Source organism: Urtica dioica, chromosome 8 (assembly GCF_054948205.1).
Source record: "Urtica dioica subsp. dioica isolate 48M chromosome 8, U.dioica_male_clone48M_v1_H2, whole genome shotgun sequence".
In the NCBI taxonomy this organism is placed as follows: Eukaryota; Viridiplantae; Streptophyta; class Magnoliopsida; order Rosales; family Urticaceae; genus Urtica; species Urtica dioica.
The window spans coordinates 37,657,903-37,664,031 of record NC_142763.1 but is presented as its reverse complement, the minus strand read 5'-3'; the positions used below and the strand labels follow the sequence as shown (position 1 = coordinate 37,664,031).

The 6,129-nt window shown below is 36.6% G+C and overlaps 1 long non-coding RNA gene across 1 annotated transcript; it reads left to right on the top strand.

Annotated features, from left to right (window-relative positions):
- Positions 1-1,493: 1,493 nt before the first annotated feature.
- Positions 1,494-4,766, top strand: LOC149389651 (uncharacterized). Its single transcript, XR_016300716.1, has 4 exons — positions 1,494-1,832; positions 1,921-2,003; positions 4,026-4,124; positions 4,233-4,766. It is a non-coding gene; the product is annotated as an uncharacterized LOC149389651 (long non-coding RNA).
- The last annotated feature ends 1,363 nt before the right edge of the window (positions 4,767-6,129 follow it).

Genomic DNA, 6,129 nt, shown 5'->3' with positions numbered 1-6,129 from the left:
TGAAAATATATTATTTCCTTTTAAATATTATTCTCTCTAAATATTCACTGGAGAGAATAAATGACAATATCTTATTTCTTTTTAAGTATTTTTCTCTCATTTATTTAAACAACAAAAGAGAAAATATTGGTAAGTACTAATATTATGATGGATGAATTTCGACACACGGCCAAGAGGGAGTGACTCAATTCCTTGTACTCAAATCCCAACGATTTCCTCATTTGTGCAAGATGCAATTGCTTAAAACCCAATTAATTATTTATTTACTTGGTCCAACAATAAACAAATAAGTAATTGATCAATTACTTGATCAAACAATAAATAAATGGATCAATTGATTATTTACTTGATCAAACAATAAATAAATAATTCTACTATAAATACTTTATTAATTCAGCAAATACCCGTTTTCTGAATTTAATGCTGTCAATCACCATTACAGCTTGTGAGATCTATAAAAATTAAACACATTATTATTAGAGGTTCTTTATTCGTCTTATCGAAGCCGAATCGGGGACTATGGACCCAGTAATAGAAGCTTAACAAAATCGATGAAAAGATGAAAAAAGTCATTCCTCTTTATCACATCGATTTGTCTAATCTTGGTCAGACTCCACTTAAGTACGCCAAGACTGATCTCTCATTTATACTAGAATTATATTTACTCATCCTGACGAGTGTCCACTGATCTAGTCAGTTCGTGATCACGATCCTCAAGGTTCAACACATATCGAGAAAGGTCAATTAATTTGTTATACCTTTCTTGATACTTATATACCCTAAGCACTGTTGCTTCCCCAGCGAAAGATTCTTCCGAACGTACAGACTTCGAAAGTGCCGGTAATCTATCGGTTATAGAATCAACCATTAGGTGAGTGAACATTGACATTCTTTTAGGAATGCTGGATTCCGCATCTGTCAACCACTTCCCACTCGAATCATGCTCCGAAACTCCCAAGACATAAGCTATGATTAGCATGATAGTAACCTTTTAGCGAATGAGTCAAAAAGCATGGTAACATGATTGAATGTCCATGATAACTTCAAGATTTAGCACTAGGAGAAAAATGACATTTAGAGGCGGCATTTATTTTAGAGGCGGAATTTCCGCCTCAATACAGAAGCGGAATTATTGATTTAGAGGCGGAATTCCACCCCTATGTCAAATACATACGATAGAGGCGGAATTATACATTAGAGGTGGATTTCCACTTCAAAATATTCAAATAAAAATGTTAGAGGCGGATTATTCTGCTTCTAAACTTATTAAAATTTTAGGCGGCCTTAATTGCCTCCAAATTTCGTTACAAGTTTTTAGCACACGTTATTTAATTATTTTATAAGCCCACATTTAAAAAAAAAAAAAAAAAAAAAAAAGGTGGCCTCTAACTCGTTTACCGTGGTTATATTTTTTGAAGACTTATTCCTCCTCATTTTTCTCTCACGACTGAACACGAAATAATAACTGACAGTTAACTTGGTCTTCAAAAGACTTGTTCTTTCTAATTTATCTCTCAGAGAATATGCACAACTGCACACATATATATTGATGACCTTCGCACAAGAAAAAAAAATCCACTTTCCCGTTCCTTTTCTCAGCCTCACCTTCTTCTTCTTCTCCACCTTACATTCTTCTCTTTCACTCTGCCTCCCTCCATCGATTTAAATTCTCCACTGTCGCGTTGCCATCACCTTTAGCGTCGCCGTTGCCGTCTCCGTCGACTTAGCCGTCTCCGTCAACGTCTCTGTCACCTTCGACGTCCTCAAAACACCTGTAATTGTATCGGAGAGAGTGAACGAGAGCATGTCGGCCGCTGTTTGTTCACGGATTGGTGAGCGTCACTCGAAATTTTTAATTCTTGTTCGAATTCAGAGCATTAATTGTTAGTTTTCTTTGTGCTTTGATTTGAACATTCGAAGGTTAATTTTGTCTTGAATTTTGGGGTTTGAAACTCGTCGGAGTTGAAGAGTGGAAGAAGGTGAATTTCGTTGGAGTTGCTAAGGTACATAATTCTTTGATTTCCCATCTTTTCTGCTTGAATTTTGATAGAAGAAATCTAGGGTTACTCTTTGTATTGTGTTGGGTCAGAACTTTTGTGGTAATTTCTGAGCTTCCATATTTCTTAGGATTCTGATTTTTCTTTTGCTTGGATTTTGGTATTGAAACTATGGGTGTGAGCATTGGTGTTTGGCTGATTTGATTCTTGATTTTCTCTCATTCTCTGCGTGCCCAATTGATGATGATTTTGTTTGAGGATTAACAAATTGCCACTTACATTAGTCAAATAAGCAATATCAAATATTGTAAAGCCTTTTCACTCAAATGAAGCAGGGACTGTTTGAGCTATGTAAGTTCTGTACGCAACGAAAACCTCGATCACTTCCCGGTAGGTAGACCTTGGTTTACTTACTTAATTGACCTTTTTTTCATTCGGGTATCTGAGCCGGTACGTAGTAAAATAAAAAATTCCTTGTCATTCGCAGCAACAATTTTGTTTTTTAAATCTGCATGCAATGTATTAGCTTGGTGTAAAATTAGTTTCGATTGAGTTCCTGGGGATTGACAAATTTTCAATTACACTAGTCAAATAGGCAAAGATCGATTAGCCTTTTCACTTTAAAAAAAATAGCTCTTGCCCGGGTCGTGTAAAGTGGATAAAAATTATTTGTCATCAACATCATCATTTTATATTTTATTTTATAAGTTCTCTGGTTTATGACGTTGTTTCAGCTTTGGCCTATCGTTTATCGTGTGATTGAATTATGTTTTGACATATGTGGAGTTATAGTTTGAAGATATGAATGTTTGGATTTAGATTACTTTGCTGCTTAGAAGTGAATTGAAATGGGATGTGAATAACTGTTGCTGGTCTGTGTTCGCAAGTTTTGTCGATCGCCTCTAATTAAATCCCTATATTTCTTTCAATCTCCTCTATTACTGACCACCTCCGTCCTTCCACAGCCCCAACGTCGTCCGTTCACAGCCTGCCATAATCATAATCCTACAACTAATATGTAATACTGTTGCTGCAATCCTACAAGTAAGTTATAAATAGTGTTTTATTTATATTGCTTTACAACCAGACTTGATTATGTATCTTTGTTTGTTTCATTTTACCAACCTGACTTCATATAATATTATGTACATGTAATATTATGTCATCCGGACTTGATATAGTATTTATTATATTTTTGCTGTCAATGATAGAATGCCCACAATTTATATTCCTACTTCTAAAGTATGTGTTATTAGTTACTGTTGGAGATAGAATTAATATATAAAGACATCCTTGAGTTTTCATTGCATGTGGACGTGAATACAATCTTGCGTTCATTAGATAATCAATGCATGTATAAGCAAGTAGCACAAGGCCTATATGCTTCCTTATTGTATTCTTTTACATATTACACGTCTCTGGTTGTGTGCTTTTTTTTTTTAAATTACCTTATGACACATGCTCAAGTAAATTAATCAATAGGCATAAGTATTAATATTGTTGTTGAACGACAAGGCTAGTTAATATATGACTCTACTGTAGTACTTCTCTAAACCTTAATATATGATCACTATCATAGGAAAAAATATTGATTATTGGTTTAATTATTTGGTCTTATATCCCAAATCAAAACAGGAAAAAACAAAACATTATATAGTCTGATGTTATATTCAATATGCTATCATTTTTCTGTTCACTAGCGGTCTAAGAACAAGTTTTGTTTCTAAGTTGGTCTTCGGAGTTTTTTTAGAAGGTTTTTTGTTCTTATAATCGATCGCCTCATTTTCATTTATTTAATCTAATGTATGTTGTCCATTGAATTTTGTGGGTGAATGCTTGTTGGAATATCTGGTTCTTCACTTCTAAATAGCTTACTGATGTAAGTGCTCCTGATGTATATATTCCTGATTCATTGTTGGCTCTGTTTCGAGGATAGCAAGCTGATTTGCTCTCATTTTTTTTAAAATCTTTCAAGTATATGCATTATGATATATTTGTATGATTATATTCTTTTAATAATTATTGCAGAAAGACGATGATGACCGATTGCTAGGAGCACTTCAGAACTGGGAGAGTCTCCACCAAAAGGACGGAAAATTCACAACTCCGGCTGCCGAACGAGCCTTTGTGAGATGGCATTTTAGTTTTAAATGTTTGTGATTTAGTGATATTATCAGGTATTAGTTAAGACATGTGTACCATTTGTTGATATGATTGTTTTTCAATCATATGTAGGTCGAGATGGTAGGGCTTGTTGCGGAGATGCGGCGACTAGCTGAGGCGAAGTGTCTTCCAGAGGACTTGGACGCATGGGAGGCTGAAGCGATGAGACAGGTTTATGGGGAGAGAAGTGATTGGGCTCCCGGGATAGGCCCTTTGATCCCTAAATGAGACTTGTCTTCTGCTCGACGACGAGAGTATGAGGCTTCCTCATCATCCTCAACATCACACGAGGCACAGGGAAAAATCAACGAGTTGCAATCAGTAGTGTGGAGTCTCGTTGATATTGTTACAACGTCGATGGCATTGCCTTCAGAGATAGCTGAGAAGTTGACACTGTTTACTAGAGGTCCTAGCGTCTCTCAAGAAAATTCACACTGTTCTACTATGCATGCACCTCGCCAACCATCTAGCGAATCAACTCCACCGACATCGACTACGCATTCGACCGCCCTTGAAAGAGGAGGAACACCTGCAAACAGGTCTATGGAGCAGCAGACCGGGTCTCAAGCTGGAGGAATGGGGAAAGGCTGTAGGGGCGGTCGTGGTAGGGGCGGTCGTGGTAGGGGCAGGGGCAGACCTTGAGGTACTTCACATTACAAATGAGACTCCTTCACCTTCAAGATATTGATTTTATCATGTACTTTCAAATTCCCAGTGACTTTATTGGATAGTGTTATGTTTTGGTTCATGTTTTTTAATCACCTTCAAGATATTGATTTTATTATGCACTTTCAAATTCCCAATGACTTTATTGGATAGTGTTATGTTTTGGTTCATGTTTTTTAATCACTAGCAAACTTGTTATGCAATTATTTGTAGTGTACGCCGGTTTTATTATCAAATATAGAAACAATTTCAATTACAATATATGTGATTATTATCGTAGAAGTATTAATCCAAATATATGCAATTAAAAAAAACAATATAAGAATATATAGAGGCGGAAATCTGCCTCTAATGTACAAATCGATAAATGGCGGGGAGTACGTTAGAAGCGTGATGCCGCCTCTGAAATGCATACAACCACGTGGCGGGAAATACACTAGTGGCAGATATCCGCCTCTAAAGACATCCTTAATATGAACATTAGAGGCGGATTTAGAGGTGACATTCCGCTCCTATTATTCCGCCTCTAATGTTTAGTGGCGGAAAATTCCGCCTCTAGACCTTTAGAGTCGCATTTTTAGGGGCAACATATTCCGCTTCATAATCCGCCTCTAAAGTCATTTTAGAGGCGGAAATCTAACATTTAGAGGCGGAAATTCCCACCTCTAAATGTCATTTTTCTCCTAGTGTAGATCAAGTCTCACTGTGATCATCATAACGACCCCGGTTAGTGTGTCGTAACAGTACTTAAACGACACATCTACAACCAAAGTATGTTCAGGTCGTGCACTTACCACAAGTGCAGAATGCTTGCACGTCGTGATCAACCTTCACTAGTGTTCCACATATATGACTTTAGATACATCTATCCAGGCATGTATCAATCATCGACCATGTTTTAACTCAGGTGCCCAGCACGTGACTCAGTTTAATACGGAGGCTACGGATTATAGTTGCTATTGATTCTGATATTCAAAGCCCAACCCACTGATCATATGATGCTAACAAAGTAAACTATTATTCTATTTAGTAATCGTTTATAATTATATCTTGTGGGCAAGAATTCCTAACAATCTCCCACTTGTTCCACATATATGACTTTAGATACAGCTATCCAAGCATGTATCAGTCATCGACCATGCTTTAACTTAGGTGCCCAGCACGTGACTCAGTTTAATACGGAGGCTACGGATTATAGTTGCTATTGATTCTGATATTCAGAGCTCAACCCAGTGATCATATGATGCTAACAAAGTAAACCATTATTCTATTTAGTAATCGTTTATAATTATCTCTTGTGGGC